Raw genomic sequence first — 19,163 nt, forward strand, 5'->3', positions numbered from 1 at the left:
GGCATGGCAAGGCTCTGGAATCAGTCCTCAGAGACATAAGACCCACTTTAGTGACAGCTGACCACCACACAGAAAGCTGTGGCTGCTGCCAACCAGCAACCTAGGAGTCCCAAGTTCATAGAGCTGAGTCCTTCAAGTGGTCATCAATTGGCCACTTAAAGATCTCAAATGGCACCAGGGCAGGATACCAAACATTGTCCTTCCCTCCCAGGACTTAATTCTGAAGGACAATGGGTAGGTTCAGGTATGCAACCAACTGACCTAATTAAATGCTCTTCTCACATCCAAGTTTGTCACTGCATGGGGCAGCATTTTCCACCTTACAATCTTACTTTTAACATAAATATAAATTACTAATCTTTTTGGTAAGAACCAAGTTCTATTTATAGAATGTTAAACTATTGAAAGATAGCTATTGTAGGCAATAAAAAGCAAGAGGAAAACCTCAGGCACAAAAATGTCTGGAATCCATTATAACTTCCTACAGATTACAGAAACATTTACATAGCCTGCATCAAACTGTGTACTGATTGCTTCATGATGATCATACATTTTCTAATTAGTTTATTAAATTTCATACATCTACTCCAAAGATAGAGACTCAAGCAGGTTAACCACAGGAATGAAGCATTGAAGTTTCCTGTAAACATTCAGCAGAGCTGTCAGCAAATTGTCAAGTTCTAACTGTAAGATTTTCAGGCACGAACCTACCATATTTTTGAAAGAACTCAAAACAAACCCCACAAAGTAAAAAGTTGCAAGCTATATAAATCATGAGGACCACGGAGGATTGATTGTCTTCCCTATAACTTAAGACAATTATCCTACTATCAGAGGCTGCAAATTACTGATACTCTTGATTTGTCATTGCAATGACAAAGCCATGAATCCTGCTGCTACTTTCAGCCAGTGACCAATCACAATCAGTTGGGGAAATTGACTATATACCAGGAAAAATAATAAAAATGTTGTACCTGAAAAAGACTTGTGTTTAATTGGGGCCTTTCTTGACTTTAAGGTAAGCCACAGCATTTTACGGCCAGTGAAGGAAAAGTAGAAAATTAAGCAGTCGACTTGCAAACAGCAAGCTCCCAAAAATAGTAATTTGATATTGATCAGTGGCTTGAAAACAGCATCTACATTAGCTATATTGATTGGAGACACCAGGGATAACACCTGGTACATTTTCTCAACTGACATGGTGGCCCAGTGGTTCACATTGCTGCCTCCCAGTGCCAGGGACCCAGGTTCGATTCCAGCTTTGGATGACTGTCTGTGGGGGTTTCCTCCCACAATCCAAAGATGTGCAGGCTCGGTGAGTTGGCTGTGATAAATCACCCTCAGGGTTGTGTAGGTTGGGGTTAGTCAGGGGTTAAATGAAAGGGAGTGGTTTACTCTTCAGAGGGTCAGTGCAGACTTATTGGGCCGAAGGGCCTGTTTCTTACATTGTAGGGATTCTATTCAAAATAGTAATTTTTTACTTCCACCCGAGAGGGCATTTGCTTTATCCCTCAGTTGTAAAATCATGTCTTTGAAAATGTAGCTCTTCCTCAATATTTTGCTGCAAAATCAAGCTCTACTGTGAGACTTGAATACACAATTTTTTTGATTCAGAGGTAAGTATTAAACCACTGAGGAAAGGCTGAGATGTTTTAGATAATAGTAATGGAAGTTTACACTAAGTCTTTATGAAACCCAATAATTACAGTTTATCTTCATAATTCAAAATGAGTGTAAATTTTACAAAAACTTAATAAATATTTAAAAAGCTACTCCACTTAGCACTCAGAAAAAGTTGACAAAACTGTAAACTTTTGCTGTTGCTTTCACACACTTAAAGCACACAGCTGAGGTCATTACATTGAAAAATCCTCTTTACTAACCTACAAGAGCTTTAAAAACACACATAAATGAAGTAATTGTTTATTCCAATGGTGTGTTTAGCAAACAACTACTGCTGTTCACATAACCCGTCGTGTGTAAAACCTACACAGGTGCAGAATTTCTGAAAAAAATATCAATCCATTAATCCTAAAGCAGTGAATCTTGCTCAAATGGTAAATTCACATTATGACATATACAAAGCGTCAAATTCTGCTTAGAACTTGAAAGATACATCACAAATGCACAGTATAGATTAAAAGCTCCCATTGGCTCCAACATCATGCCCCAGAAAACACAAGGGGTAGGTTTTACAAAACGCAAAGGCTTCAGACATGCAAGCTATAGTACAGTCATTACACGTCATGAGAACTACTAAATACGTGTCCCTGCAGTGGGGAAGTGAGGGAACTTATTTTTATTTTTCAATCTATGCTAATAATCAGAGTTATTTGACAATGTTGTCAGGTTTCAGTCCATTCTATATAATGAAAATCTTTTATCCAGATGACAACAAAGATAAATACTTTACAGAGATCATCTTAAACATTTAATCTGGATAGATACATTTCAACTGGATTCATAGCAGTAGATGCCTTACTTTGAGAACTCCTGCAATGTTAAAGGTTTCAATATTTGTTGCGTGGTTATGGAGGTTGTTTTGTTGTTGTTGCCTTTATCATAAAGATCAGAGAATCCCATAGACACTACTTTTGGATCAACAAGTGGCCTCAGCTGACACCTAGGTGAAAATGCTGTGGGTTCAAGCACAATTTGTTACATAATTCAAGTTTGTCATGTTTTGGTGAGCATTGAGTTAATTCTGTATTGTTTGTTATGTCATATTTCAGACAAGGCATTAAACCAAATCAATTCTTTCGAAGGAGGCGTAAAAATTGCCAAAAAGATACCAAAGCACTTTACCATGAAGAATGATAAGTTTCCGTATATTCTGCCTAATATCCTGAGCCAACACTACCAAAACAAATTAACTGGTCATTCTTCTCACTAACGTTTATGAAATTTATAGGTATGTTGAAATTGACTGTGGCCTATGCCTACATATATCAATAGAGAATTTGTTTCAAATTTATGAAGCACTTGGAGACACCTAAATATTGTGATACAAATGAATGTTTCTTTTGTCCTTCCTAATAAAGCAGTAACTAGGAGGGTTTTCCAAATGTCTGCTCTTGTGTTAAGGACTTCATAGTGATCTTGGAGGAACCAGTTTCTCAAAGGCGAAATTACTGCTGCAAAAATACCTATGTGGCATTTGTCCTGTCTTAAAATATAACATTTCTGTTTATCTTAACAATTACATTGGAGCAACCCTAACTCGGAACAAAGACAAGATTCTAGAATTTGTAAAAAGGAAGTAGCTGTTGTCCTCTCTGTTGTTAGCTAAAGACCGGAGGTAAAGCAAATAAATACTTTGCTAAGAGATTGAAGGTAAAGAGTTGCATTCACTCAACAGCTTGATTGGTATATTTGGTCAATTTTATATGCACTCAACCAGGAATATGAAGAACTACACAACATTCTCTATCAATTGAAGACCCAAAAGGACAACTGAGACAACCACCAAATGATTTGGTTCTTGCATGCCTAGCCATGAGAATGGTAGTTGAAGAGTTTCCAGAACTAAGAAAAATGAAGTGTACTCAGAGCAGTGGCTTGTCAGTGCCAGCTCAGGAGTCCCTTTCAGTCCCTGCCCTTTCCGAGGCCCTTTGCTGCTGTAGAACATTTGTGTAAATAGTTGGATGTGAAAAATACTGTTGACATGTATCGTTTATTGTGTTTCAATTTCCACATTGTTAACTGCATCAAGAGTATCAAACACAATTCAAAGTTATAGCAATTATTTGTGCTTTTTGAAATTCTACAACTTCTCTTTACGTGACACTGTTGTTAAAGCATTTTGCATTCTTCCGGGTTGGGGAAACAGTTTTATTCCAGGAGACATCTTTCTACTTAATGAACTGTTTGACAGAGACAAATAGTTCCAATTTTGAAAACATAGCTATCTTTGCATTCGTGCTTTTATCTTCAATTTCCATCATTCACTAGCTCCAGAGCATTTCAGCAAGTTCTATTCTATAAGTTGTGTCTCACCAAGTAATCTAACTTCTAATTTACAGTAACTCCAAAGGAATTTTCTACAACCCATGTTTATCCTATCGAGTTAAAGGCGCATAACGTATTGATAAACTATTCAGTGCTCATAGTTTTCTGGTCCATCCACTCCTCCTTCCAATTTCTCTCACCTCGGCTTAAGCCATATGCATTTCCAGCGTACACATATCAGCTAAAACTTCCCACCATTACCTCAACAAATGATCAATCTTTATGAATAAATCCAAACAACAAGAATTGACAGGTATGGTATCAGCACAGGACATTCCAACTGAGCTTCATTTGATGTCACACTTTCAAGGGAGACAGTAAGTAGAAACATCAACTGATTTCCCTGAAGTAGAAGTAATTTGGTGCACTACATTTGTTGCCCTCAATAATGTCTCAGGACTATCCGGGAAACTTGCCCATTACTTTGTTGATGATAGCTTGTTTGACGAACCTTCCTTCACACAGGTTCAATACCTTTTTGCCTCCATTTCTCCCATTTCCTTGAAAAATGACATCATTTGACGACAGAATAATTGTATATTCCAGTTTCAAAGTTTCAGTAGTAGTCTCAGCAGGAATGTACTTTGTCACACTTTGTGTAACTATCACACTTCAACTAACTGTACAATATTTATGTTGACCATTTTGGTTTCAAAGAAAGCTTACAAGTCATCCAGTGCCTGACCTAAGGCAGAACTTAATTTGTTTCTAGAGTACTACTTAATGAACAAAAATAAAACAATTTTATCAGCAAATTTTAGTTGCTGTGTCTTAAGACTCATAAATTCTCTTGTGCAGTAAAAACTTAAAATGTAATTTTCCTTAAGAAAGCACTTATCAGGTATTTCATTAAGTGATCACAAGTTAACTGTAGACAATTAGTTTTTCTCTAGTTTTATAATGGTTAAGAGAAAATATACATTACCTTTCCCTTTAAAAGACTCTTAATTCAGCAAACAGAATTTTAAAAACCTCTGCATAAACATGAACAAAATAAATTATTAAATTGAGATGAAAGAAATGATGGCAGGCTAAGAACAGTGAGTTTCCACCAAAAGCATAAAGTTAATGGCCTGTTATCTGAGCCTCAGTTATGCAAGAGAGGTCTAGTGGATATCGTTGCCTGGTACAGTACCGCTGATATATGTTCCCTTCATATTAAAAAAATAATGGAAACTTTTAAGATAATGTTGTTTGATTTGATGGATTCATTTATGACTACAGGCTAAAGATATTTGAATATTTTGAAAGCAAGTGTACTGACAATTGTACATGCAGTCTGATTAATTTAATTTTGAATTAAAACACTATATACAATATATTGGTGAATATTTCATGTCATTTCTCCTGATAAATTGGAGAATACTCAGTTTTGTAATATAAACCCAAAATAAAGCATTCCTCCCATACCACAGTTTGAGAAGCTCCTCCCCCACAGCAAAACCTCGTTCTCTTTTCAGCCTTCCTACACTCCCCTTTTCTCATCTCACCTCTTGCTCAACAAGGCTTCAATTTTATTCCATTCTAATCCCACTCTTGTCATAATGTGGGTGATATCAGCAACTGGCCCTTAATGCAGGTAAGAACTCTAGCTGACACTTTCTCCCAATCAGGATGATTCATATACCTGTATAAAAATTAACATCACAAATTCAAAGTAAAGCATTTTCTTATTGTAGTATTTCATATCCTACAGTTTACATACAAAGATGCTGTACTGTATACATCAAAGCAACCATAGAAGTTTAGCCAGGCTGTTTGAAATAATAGCTAAATCCAATCCTGGTCCACCAAACATCCATGCTGAAAAATGTGTTGCTGGAAAAGCGCAGCAGGTCAGGCAGCATCCAAAGAGCAGGAGAATCGACCTTTCGGGCATGAATCCTTGTTCAGGAATGAGGAAAGTGTGTCCAGCAGGCTAAGATAAAAGGTAGGGAGGAGGGACTTGGGGGAGTATAGGTGGAAGGAGGTCAAGGTGATGGTGATAGGCCAGAGTGGGGGTGGGCGCAGAGAGGTCAGGAAGAAGATTGCAGGTTAGGAAGGCAGTGCTGAGTTCGAGGGATTTGACTGAGACAAGGTGGGGGGGAGGGGAAATGAGGAAGCTGGAGAAATCTAGGTTCATCCCATGTGGTTGGAGGGTTCCTAGGCAGAAGATGAGCCGCTCTTCCTCCAGCCGTTGTGTTGCTATGGATAACATCATCACCTCAGAGGATCTCCCATCCACCATCTCCAACCTCATAGTCCCAACAACCCCACACCACCCGTTTCTACCTCCTGCCCAAAATCCACAAACCTGACTGCCCCGGCCGACCCATTGTCTCAGCCTGCTCCTGCCCCACTGAACTCATGTCTGCATACCTCGACACAGTCCTGTTCCCCCTTAGTCCTAGAACTCCCCACCTATGTTCGGGACACCACCCTGGCCCTCCACCTCCTCCATGATTTTCGCTTCCCCAGTCCCCAACGCCTTATCTTCACCATGGACATCCAGTCCCTGTACACCTCCATCCCCCATCACGAAGGACTCAAAGCCCTCCGCTTCTTCCTTTCCCGTTGTACCAACCAGTACGCTTCCACTGACACCCTCCTTCGACTGACTGAACTGGTCCTCACCCTGAACAACTTCTCTTTCCAATCCTCCCACTTCCTCCAAACCAAAGGAATAGCCATGGGCACCCGCATGGACCCCAGCTATGCCTGCCTCTTTGTAGGATATGTGGAACAGTCCATCTTCCGCAGCTACACTGGCACCACCCCACACCTTTTCCTCCGCTACATCGATGACTGTATCGGCGCTGCCTCATGCTCCCACGAGGAGGTTGAACAGTTCATCCACTTTACCAACACCTTCCACCCCGACCTCAAATTTACCTAGACCATCTCAGACACTTCCCTCCCCTTCTTGGACCTTTTCATTTCTATCTCAGGCGACCGAATCAACACTGACATTTACTACAAACCGACCAACTCCCACAGCAACCTAGACTACACCTCCTCCCACCGTGCCCCCTATAAGAATGCTATCCAATACTCCCAATTCCTTCGTCTCCGCCGCATCTGCTCCCAGGAGGACCAGTTCCAATACCATACAACCCAAATGACCTCCTTCTTCAAAGACCGCAATTTCCACCCAGACATGATCGACGATGCCCTCCACCGCATCTCCTCCACTTCCCATTCCTCCACCCTTGAGCCCCGCCCCTCCAATCACCACCAGGACAGAACTTCACTGGTCCTCACCTACCACCCCACCAACCTGCACATACATCATATCATCTGTCGTCATTTCCGCCATCTCCAAAAGGACCCCTCTACCAGAGATATATTTCCCTCCCCTCCCCTATCAGCGTTCCGAAAAGACCACTCCCTCCGTGACTCCCTCGTCAGGTCCACATCCCCCACCAACCCAACCTCCACTCCCGGCACCTTACCCTGCAATCACAAGAAATGCAAAACTTGCACCCCACACCTCCTCCCTTACTTCCCTCCAAGGCCCCAAGGGATCCTTCCATATCCGCCACAAATTCACCTTAACCTCCACACACATCATTTGCTGCATCCACTGCACCCGATGTGGCCTCCTCTATATTGGGGAGACAGGCCGCCTACTTGCGGAACGTTTCAGGGAACACCTCTGAGACACCCAGACCAACCAACCCAACCACCCCGTGGCTCAACACTTCAAATCCCCCTCCCACTCCACCAAGGACATGCAGGTCCTTGGACTCCTCCATCGCCAGACCATAGCAACACGACGGCTGGGGGAAGAGCGCCTCATCTTCCGCCTAGGAACCCTCCAACCACAAGGAATTAACCTAGATTTCTCCAGTTTCCTCATTTCCCCTCCCCTCCCCCCACCTTGTCTCAGTCAAATCCCTCGAACTCAGCACTGCCTTCCTAACCTGCAATCTTCTTCCTGACCTTTCCGCCCCCACCCCCACTCTCGCCTATCATCATCACCTTGACCTCCTTCCACCTATCGCATTTCCAACGCCCCTCCCCCAAGTCCCTCCTCCCTACCTTTTATCTTGGCCTGCTGGACACACTTTCCTCATTCCTGAAGAAGGGCTCATGCCCGAAACGTCGATTCTCCTGCTTTTTGGATGCTGCCTGACCTGCTGCGCTTTTCCAGCAACACATTTTTCAGCTCTGATCTCCAGCATCTGCAGTCCTCACTTTCTTCACCAAACATCCATACCAGGGCTACTGGACTGTAGGAACACTTACCAATTTCTTCCAGTTAAGATAAAGACAACAAGGAAAAGTAGCATGAACGCATTTCTGGAGTAAACTGTTTCAGCACAGATTCAAATACGAAAGTAATCAGTTGATTTTTCAGGGTAGCATGTCCAAACATTAACTGCCACAGTGCAAAATTAGATAAAACTAGATGTTGGGATCAAATAACACAAAAGAAAGTAGACATGAAGAAGCACTTCTTGAGAGCACATGCTCCCCTCCTGCTGGGAACAGGATTACATGATTAATTTTTATCTTCCAAGGTAAGTCACAAATTTGTGAGCAACAACGAACAGAAAAGTAGTTAGAACATAGAACGATACAGTGTAGAACTGGCCCTTCAGCCCTCAATGTTGCACCAACCGGGGCCACTAAATTTAGAGTCAAAGAGTCAAAGAGTCACATAGCCACAGAAATAGACCCTTTGGTCCAACTCATCCATGCTGTCCAGATTTCCCTAACTAAACTAGTTCCACTTGCCTGCATTTGCCATATCCCTATAAACCTTTCCTATACATGTACCTATCCAAATATCTTTTAAATGTTGCAACGTACTTGCATTTATCACTTCCTCTGACAGTTCATTCTACGTATAAAGCAACCCTTGTGTGAAACAGTTGTCCGTCAGGTCCATTTTAGATTTTTCTCCTTGATCAATTTTGAAAAAAAACTGGCAAATTAGTTATATTAGTTCGATCAAGAGGAACATTTTCTACATGTGGTACTCTCTGTTCAATGGTAGAGACAGTCATGATGAAACTAGGTGATTGAACACTAATCAATAGGGATCAGATCAATCCAAAAAGCAATAAACTCAATGTTTCTATCCAAGATGGTCTTTTTTAGGGCTAACATTCAAAGGCAGTCATAGTCCAATGTCTACATATCCATTAACTCAAATGCCTCCTCAACAAAAGAAACAATCAGAACAATTTCTTGCATGTACTGAAAATTGTTGATTTTATACTATAAGAAATTCAATTTGGCTGACTGTCTAGAAAAAAAAATCACACTGTGATATCTTGAATAATTGCTTCAAGATCTACTTCTAGCTAATTGAGTCAGCTACAAATACATAATAAAATGCTACGATTACAAAAAATGTTTTAATTACTATGCAATGTAAGTCATGTGTGATAGATCAACAAATATAGAAACGGTGTAGCATACAAAAGCCTCAAGTTTAATTGCATATGCCTGCCTCTAACCAGGTGGAGGTCTGCAAATAAAGTTACAAAATGCAATTTAACCTCTCTGATCCCACTTCCTTTCCACTGTTTCCCCATACTAATTGGTTCTTTTGAGCAGGTAAGGAATTCTCACAGAAGGGAGGTCTTCCATTTATGTAATGTGTCCCACAATTACACAGCATCTCAAATTGTTTTAGTCGATAAAGTACATTTAAACTTCAAAATATAGGAAACGTGGCAACTTATTTGTCTATAGCAAACTCCATAAACATAATTTTCAAATTGCTAAGTTAGTTTTTCTGCATTGTTTGAAGGATAACTTTTGGCTAGAACACTACAGTGAACCCCACCCCCACTCCTCTGTGACACAGGATCATGAGAACTTTGACATCCACCTGAGAGAGCATACTAGCCCTCGACTTAAGATCTAATTCAAATGTGGGCAACTCTAACTGCACAGCAGTGTTTTCTGAACTGTACTAGAGCATCAGACTTAACATTCGTGCTCAATACCTAAAGTGAGACTTGAGTCCAGAGGCCTTTGGCTCAGAGGCAAAGGTCCACAATTTGAGTCATAGCTGACAAAGGAAGGAGGAGATTCTGACTTTAAATGTACATATTTGGTCTGGATGTCATTAAGTGAAGGATTTTCAAGTTTGAGGAGGGGAGCTGGGCTCAGGAAATTTCCTGGCTAAGAGCATCTGTCTTGGGGAAAATGTCAAAGAAGACTGGAAAGTAGAAAATGTAACCTCTTTATTCAAGAAGGGAAGGAGGCAGAAAACAAGAAATGCCAGTTAACTTGACATATGTCATGTGTCAGATGTATAAATCAGTAGTGAAGTTATTGCTGGACATTTAGAAAATCTCAAATCAATTCAGAAGTTTCATGAGAGGAAAAGCATGTTTTAAAAAAATTATTAGACTTCTTTAAATGAGCAATGTGTTATGAATGAAGGAAAGTCTGTAAATGGCCATTTGGATTTCCTCAAGGCATCTGATAAGATACCACAAAGGCTATTAGAACAGAAGAAAGGTCACGGTGCTAGGGAGAAGCATATTAGTATTGATAAAAGGTTCACTGGCTGGCTGGCAGAAAACAGAATATGCATAAATAGGCTCTTGTCTGGAGCGGCCCAGTATGATGAGTGGAGTCCTGTAAGGGTCTGTGCTGAGGTTCAAACTCTTTCCAATTTACAATAACTTGGATGAGGAGAACTAAAGTAAAGTTTGTTAATTTGAGGTAAAGATAGGTAGGGAAGTATTTTGAGAAGAAGACAAAAAGATGGCAGAAGTATGTAGAGAAAGTTAAGTGAGTGGGCAAACATCTGGCAGATGGAGTATAATGTGGGAACATACAAAGTTTTTCATTTTGGTAGGAAGAATGAAAAAGCAGGGCAACCACTGTGGAATTCTTAGATGCAGATCAAGGTGTTCTCGTGAATAAGTCACTAAACATTAGCATGCGTTACAGCAGTAATTAAGAAGGCTAATGAGGTACTGTCCTTTATTAGGAGAGGAATTAAATATGAAATTAAGGATGTTGTTATGCTTCTGTTATACAGGCAGGTTCTGGGTTGTGAATGAGTTCTGTCAGGAGTCCCTTCACAAGTAAATTTATAAACAAGTTGGGACACAATGAAGGACAACATAAAGCAGCCGTTTGTAAGTATAAGAAATGTTTGTATTTCAGGTCTTTAAGATTACACAACTGTTTGGGATCACGTTTGTAAACCAGGTGCTTGTAAATCAGGGATCCTCCAAACATGATACTGGTGAAACCACATCTTGAATGCTCTGGATGTAGGTTTGCTCGCTGAGCTAAGAGGTCCATTTCCGGATGTTTCGTTATCTAACTAGGTAACATCTTAAGTGGACCTCATATGAAGCAATGCTGAAAATTCCTGCTTTCTATTTATATGTTTGGGTTTCTTTGGATTGGTGATGTCATTTCCTGTGGTGTTGTTTCTCCTGTGATAAAGTCACTTCCTGTTCCTTTTCTCAGGGGGTGATAGATGGGGTCTAACTTGATGTGTTTATTGATAGAGTTCCAGTTGGAATGCCATGCTTCTTGAAATTCTTGTGCGTGTCTTTGTTTGGCTTCAATGCTCTGTTTGGTTTTCATCTCCTTATTTCAGAGATGGTTTACACCATCGATACCTAGAATGAGTGGATTATCTTATGAGAATTAGTTGGAGACACTGGCCTTATTTCCATTGGAGTTTGGAAGGCAGAGGAGTGATTTGGTTGAAGTAAAGAGGATGCAGAGTGATGGACAAGGAGAGGATGTTTCCACTTGTTTGGTGGTCTAAAACTTGAAGTCACAGTATTAAAATTGGGAGTTGCCCTTTTAGGACTGAGATGAGGATTTTATTTTTTTCTGAAGATTGTGAAGGTTGGAATTCTCTCTCTAGAAGACAGTGTCACTGAATATTTCTAAGCCAGAGCTAGATTCCCTTGACGAACAAGAATCTAAGGTTATCTAGGCAGATGAGAATGTGTCATTCAAAATGCAAACAGATCAGCCATGATTTTATTGAATGTGGAGCAGCTCAAGGGGCCAAGTGGCTTGCTTCTGCTCCTATTTTGTAAGTTACTGACTTGTAAAAATGGATCTTTATTCCCGAGGGGTGGTTGCAGGCTGAATCAGGCCAGAGGATTGTACAAAGGGTTCAATTCCACCCACTTCCCTGGCTCCCAGACCTTTAAGGTAAGCTATTGAATTTCCATGTCCACTGATTGACTTTACACTGTTTAGAAACAATTAACCTTACAATGGCAATAGAATGTATTAGTGAAGAAAGCTTTTAAAAAAGTAAGTCTTGATACACTGTTAAAAATCATCCTTTTACTGCAGGACTAAGAAAGGGTCAATATCCAAACCCTTTAAAAGTCAATAGCAGATTCACTTGAGTCCTCTTAATCTCGATTAAATAAAATTGTGCAATTGACAGCAGAGATCACAGTGCCAGAGTTGTTAATCAAGCAATATTTTTTCGGGGCCCAGCTGTCCTAACAGACTATTAGATTTCTGGGCTGTCAGCCAATCCTCATTATGCATTTATAAGCTTTTTTTTCACACCTCCTATCGTCACTATAACGTTCATTGGTTCTATGCCCTTGGTTAAATGGCATAGACTAAGCACTGTACAGTCGAAGCAAAATGTGCTCTGTTTTATCTTACATTCCAGATGTAGTCGTCCAGGCCTCAAAAGGAACCTTGAGCCCCTCTTACGCCAGGTTACACTCCTCTGGATCATAGCCTTCGTCTTTCCCTCTCCCACCTAATCCTTTTCACAGATTTCAGTAAATCTCCGATCATCCCCATAAACTTCTCAGGCCGCAGCAGCAAAGAAGACTTGAAGACGTTATTTAACCAAGGATATATTTGAATCAAAAGCAGTTCAGAGAAGATTCACTAAACAGAGGAAAGTTTGAGCAGATTGGGCCTCTACACATTAGAGCTTAGGAGAATGAGAAATTATCTTATTGAAACATTGTTGATGTTTCCTCCTGTGGGAGAATCTAGAAGAAGAGGGCTCAGTTTCAAAATAAGGGGTTTTCCATTTAATGTGAAGGTAAGAACATAGAACATAGAACATTACAGCACAGTACAGGCCCTTCAGTCCTCGATGTTGCGCTGACCAGTTATACCAATCTGAAGCCCATCTTTTTGCAGAAGTTTATTAATTTGTGGCATTCCCTTCCCTGTGAACAATGAGTATCTCAAAGCTGAGTTAAGACAGATTTCTGATTGACAGGGGAATCAAGGGATTTTGGAGACAAGCAGGAAATCTAGCTACTACCACAATTAGATCAGTCATGAACTTACTGAGTGGCAGAGCAGGCTTAAAGGAGTTGAATACTCTACTCCTTCTCCCATGTTCCTATGTCTTTATACAGAAGGCAGTGGGAGAAGGTACTAATTGCAGTCAATTACCACAGCCCAAAGACCAGAATGCACTGTAGGAAGACGCTTAATGATTTCAATGCTACAGACTGCAACATGCGTTCAAAGTTGTGCAGTGTTTCCTAACTAGTTCTTCAGTTGTTATTCTTTGTATTAACAGCACAAAGCAAAGGTTTAATTGTGTATTTACTGGTAAGTCCAACGATTTCTCAGAAGATTCAGTTAATGTCATGTATAATAAATCTTTATGCTTCATCAAGATTAACCTATCTTCTGTCACGTATGTTGAGTAATAACCTTCCAACATTGCCTGATACCTTGCATTTTCAGCCTGAGCTGGTTATTAAGAGGGCAGCTGCCCCATGTGAAGGACATGATATAAACTGAACATGCGAGATGCTGGCACTGACCACAATGGGCCTATCAGCCAGGTGTTCTATCGCCAGAGCGAGCAGACCATGAGTAGTAAAAAGCTAATGCAGGTGTAATGGGACTGTGAGGAAGTCTGCCTAGAGGAGGACAGATGTTTGCCTCTTGTGTAGAAATCCGAGAGACATCTTGGACTCTTTGAACAAACCAAGGCAGCTTTTATTTTAATCTGCTGTCATCCCTGTCCCAGAAGTGTTTGATGGGGTTAGTGTGAGGGGAGCTTTACATTATTTATTTTCAGTTCCAATGAGGAGAATAAAATTTTGTATGTATTTTAAACCCCTGTTCCTGTCCTTGGAGTATTCGACAGGTTCAGAGCTGAGGGGATTTGAATATTAGTTCACTTTGAGATTGACTGAGTAGAGGAAAGTTTACTCTGTATTTCAACCCCTTGTTGTTCCTGCATCCAGAGGGAGCAATGAAGAAAGCAGCTTTGCAGACACAGAGCCACAGAGAGTGCAACTGCATAAATTTATAAGAGATTTGGGAAGTATTACAACCTTAAAGGGCTAAATAGGATTAAAGATTAGTTTAATATTATAGATCTCGGTAACTTTGTTCCTAATAAAGTTGAGACTGCTTTGTATTGCTACTGGCTTGTGTTCATATTGATTTGACCGCTTCAGTATTGTGAGACTCCTGGGCAAATACATTCAGAACATTCTAGTGGGAATTGTCTACATTGTTTTAAAGAAAGACCAGACAACACCACCAACATAAAGGAGACATTTTTGAAATAATTTTCACAAAGGTCATTTATTTTCTCGGGGAGGGTTGAGTGTCTTTGAAAGACTTTCTCAAAAGGCAATGGATACAGAGTCTTTGAGTATTTTTAAGGCAGAATTATACAGAGTTTTTATAAGTTAGTAGATAGAAGTTTATCAGGAATAGATGGGAATGTGGAGTAATCAGATCAGTCATGCTCTTATTGAATGGCTTAAGAGGCTGAGTGGTCATTTACTGCGGCCAACTCATTTGTTTTTATGAATGTTTGTCTATTCATGAAGAGCCAAGATAAATAGTTAATGAACCAACATCAGGGAAAAGCCTCAACCTCATCTTTCCCATTCTACCTGTCACAGGTGCATCTATCCATTACTGTATTAGTAGAAGCAACCACTGCAGAGAGATGGGGAGATGAAGTCCTGTCTTAACACCGAGCTTACTCTCTATGCAATTGCATGAAATCACTACCACACTAAATTGAATAAACTCAGATAGATCTAGCAGCTTAAAACTGGGTATTCTGGAGATGACTTGGAGCACCAGCATCTGCAGATTTGTATTCAAGCTCAAGCTATAACCTCATGGCCTGGCATCTAGAGGGAGACAGGAGTTAATTGGCGACATCATTAAATTAACAGCCCAGAGACCCAAGTTAATGCCAATGTTGCTGAATACTGGTACAAATCTCACCACATACTGAAATTTAAATGCAATTAATAAAAAAATTGAAAGCAATTCCCAATAATGGTGATCATGATCTTAAATTGTAAAAAAATCCCATCTGGTTCACTAATGCCTTTTGGAGAAAAGAAATCTGTCCCTTTACATGGTCTGACCATGTTGACTTGTAACTGCCCTCTAAATAGTCCAGCAAGCCACTCAGTTAAATGGCAATTAGCGATAGGCAACAAATATTGGCCCTGCCAGTTGCACCTGCATGTCATAAAAAAACTTTTAAAATTCCCATATTCTATTTTTACCATCAAGCCAAGGGACCTTGGTTAAATTAGGAAGTGTAGAAGAGCATGCTAGGAACAACACAGGGACATACCTAAAAATAAAATTCTAATCTGGTCAATTTAGGGCGAGGAACATGCTGAACATAGAAGGTAATAAGCTATGGACAAGGCCAAGCAATCTCACAGATCAGATCAAATTTCTGCAGTGGATATTTAAACAACAAACCAGAAGTAGTGGTTCCCAGAATCTCATCCTTAAATAATGGGAGAGACTCTGCATTTTCAGTCCAAAATACCTGATTGATACATTTGCAACCTTAGAATCATGGAGTGATAGAGTCATACAGCATGAAAACAGATCCTTCAGTCCAACTCGTTCACATTGACCAGATATCCAAACCTGACCTAGTCCTATTTGCCAGCATTTGGCCCAAAACCCTCTAAACCTTCCTATTCATAGACCCACCCAGATGCCTTTTAAATCATGTAATTATACCAGCTTCCACCACTTCCTCTGGCAGTTCGTTCCATACATGCACCACCCTCCACCCTCAGAATTCTTTTCAAATCTTGCCTTTCTCACTTATGTTAAAATCAACTAGGAGAAAGTGAGGACTGCAGATGCTAGAGATCAGAGCTGAAAAATATGTTGCTGGAAAAGGGCTTATGCCCGAAATGTCGATTCTCCTGCCCCTTTGATGCTGCCTGACCTGCTGCGCTTTTCCAGCAACATATTTTTCAGCTCTTCTCACTTATGTTCTCTAGTTTTGGACTTCCACACACTGTGAAAAAGCTGTTGGCTATTCATTCTAGCTATGCCTCTCATGATTTTATAAACCTTTAAAAGATTATCCCTCAGCATCTGACGATCCAAGAAATAAAGCCCCAGCCTATTCAGCTTTTTCCAGGAAGTCAAACCCTCCAGCCCCGGCAACACGTTTTTCAGCACCCTCTTAGATTTAGCAACATCATTTTGATTTAATTGTACACAGTAGTCTAAAAGTGGCCTCACCAATGTCCTGTACAGCTGCAACATGACCTCCCAACTCCTGTGCTCAATGTTCTGACCAATGGAGGCAAGCATGCCAAATACCTTCTTCACCACCCTGTCTATCTACACCTCCACTTTCAAGGAATTATGCACCTACACCCCAAGGTATTTTTGTTCAGCAACACTCCCCAGTGCCCCACCATGAATTGTATAAGTCCTGTCCTGGTTTGTCTTACCAAAACGGAACACCTCACATTTATCTAAACTAAACTCAATTTGCCACTCTTCAGTCCATTGGCCCATCTGATCAAGGTCCTGTTGTGCTCTGAGATAATCTTATTCACTGTCCACAATACCACCTATTTGGTGTCATCTGCAAACTTACTAACCATTCCTCCTATGTTCACATCCAAATCATTTATATAAATGACAAAAAGCAGTGGACCAGCCCTTGTAACACACTGCTGATCATAGGCATCCAGTCAAAAAAGCAACCTCCACCACCACCTTCTGTCTCCTACCTTCAAGACAATTTTGCATCCAATTGGCTAGCCCCCCCCCCACCAGATCCCAAGTGATCTAATCTAACTTAACCTAACCTTACAGATTACCATGTGGAATCTTGTCCATAAGGCTATAAGACCATAAGACATAGGAGCAGAAATTAGGCCATTCAGCTCATTGCATCTGCTCCACCATTTAATCATGGCTGATAAATTTCTCAACCTCATTCTCCCACACTAACCTTGTAACCCTTGATCCCCTTGATATTCAATAATCTATCCATCTCAATATTAAATATACTTAATACTTGGCCTCCACAACCTGCTGTGGCAGTGAATTTCATAGATTCACCACTATCTGGCTAAAGATGTTTCCCCTTATCATCATTCTAAAAGATCTTCCCTTTAGTTAAAGTCTATGCCGTCGGGTCCTCGTCTCTCTGACCAATGGAAACATCTTCCTGATATCAACTTTGTCCAGGCCATTCAGTATTCTGTATATTTCAATTAGATTCCCACTCATTCTTCTAAACTTCACTGAGTATAAACCCTGAGTCCTCAAGATCGCCTCATACATTAAGCTTTCCATTTCTGGGACCATTCTCATGAACCTTCTCTGAACACAGTCCAGGGCCAGTACTGAGGCATTGGGCCCAAAACCGCACACTATAGTGCAAATGTGGTCTGACCAGAGCCTTAATAAGCCTCAGAAGTACATCCCTGCTTTTATATTCAACCTCTCTCAAAATAAATGACTTCATTGCATTTGCCTTCTAACTACTGACTCAACCTGTAACTTTACCTTGACAGAATCCTGGACTAGAACTCCCAAGAGTCTTTGCACTTCAGACTTCTGAACTTTCTCCCTATTTAGAAAATACTCCATTGCTCTATTCTTTCTACCAAAGTGCATAACCTCACACTTTCTCAGGTTGTACTCCATCTGCCACTTCTTTGCCCACTCTCCTAACCTGTCCAAATCCTTGTGAAACCTTCTCTCCTCCTCAATGTTACCTGTCCTTCAACCTACCTTTGTATCATCTGTAAACATAGCCAGAACACCCTCAGTTCCTTCATCTAGATCATTAATGTATAAAATGAAACGTGGTCCTAACACTGAACCTTGCAGAATACCACTTGTCACCAGCTGCCACCCTTTTATCCCCACTCTCTGCTTTCTGTCAGACAGCCATGCTTCTATTCATGCTAACACCTTGCTTCTAACACCATGGGCCCTTATCTTACTCAGTAGCCTCCTGGGTGGCACCTCGTCAAAGGCCTCCTTGAAGTCCAAGTAGATAATATCCATTGGCTCATCTTGGTCTAACCTACTCACTACTTCCACAAAGAATTCATGACGTCCCTTCAATGAAACTATGCTGCCTTTGCCCTGTTTTACCATACTTTTCTAAGTATTCAGAAATCTCATCCTTCACAATGGATTCCAGATCTTACCCACGATCAAGGTTAAGCTAATCAGTCCGTAATTTTCCATCTTTTGCCTTACTCCATTTTTAAATGGGGTGTCACATTTGGTGATTTTCCAATCCTCTCAGACCCTCCCTGATTCTAGCGATTCCTGAAAGATTACCACTAATGCCTCCACTATCTTTTCAGCTATCTCCCTTAGGACTCTGAGGTTTGGTCCATCTGGTCTAGATGACTGATTCACTTTCAGGCCATTCAGTTTTTTTTTAGCAATTTCACCTTAGTGATGGCCACCATACTCAGCTGTGCTCCCTCATTCCCTTGAATTTTTGGGATATTACTCATGTCTTCCACCACGACAACTGATGCAAAGTAATTATTCAGTTCCTCGGCCATTACCTTGTTCCCCATTACTATCCCTCCTGCATCATTTTCCAGTGTCCCAATGTCCACTTGTGCCTCTCTTTTGCCCTTTATGTATCTGAACAAACTCTTACAGACTTCTTTCATATTATTAGCTAGCTTACCCTCATATTTAATCTCCTTCTTCCTTATTTCTTTTTTTGTTGCCCTCTGTTGGTCTTTGTAAGCTTCCCAATCCTCTGGTTTCCCAGTGCCCTTCAACACATTTTTGCTTTTATACTATCCCTGACTTCCCTAGTCAGCCATGGTTGTCTCATCCTCCCTGTTCCATGCTTCTTTTTCTTCAAATGGATCTCTGCTGTGTCTCCTGAATTACTCCCAGAAACTCCTGCCATTGCTGTTCTGCTGTCTTTCCTACTG

Source organism: Hemiscyllium ocellatum, chromosome 37 (genome assembly GCF_020745735.1).
Source record: "Hemiscyllium ocellatum isolate sHemOce1 chromosome 37, sHemOce1.pat.X.cur, whole genome shotgun sequence".
In the NCBI taxonomy this organism is placed as follows: Eukaryota; Metazoa; Chordata; class Chondrichthyes; order Orectolobiformes; family Hemiscylliidae; genus Hemiscyllium; species Hemiscyllium ocellatum.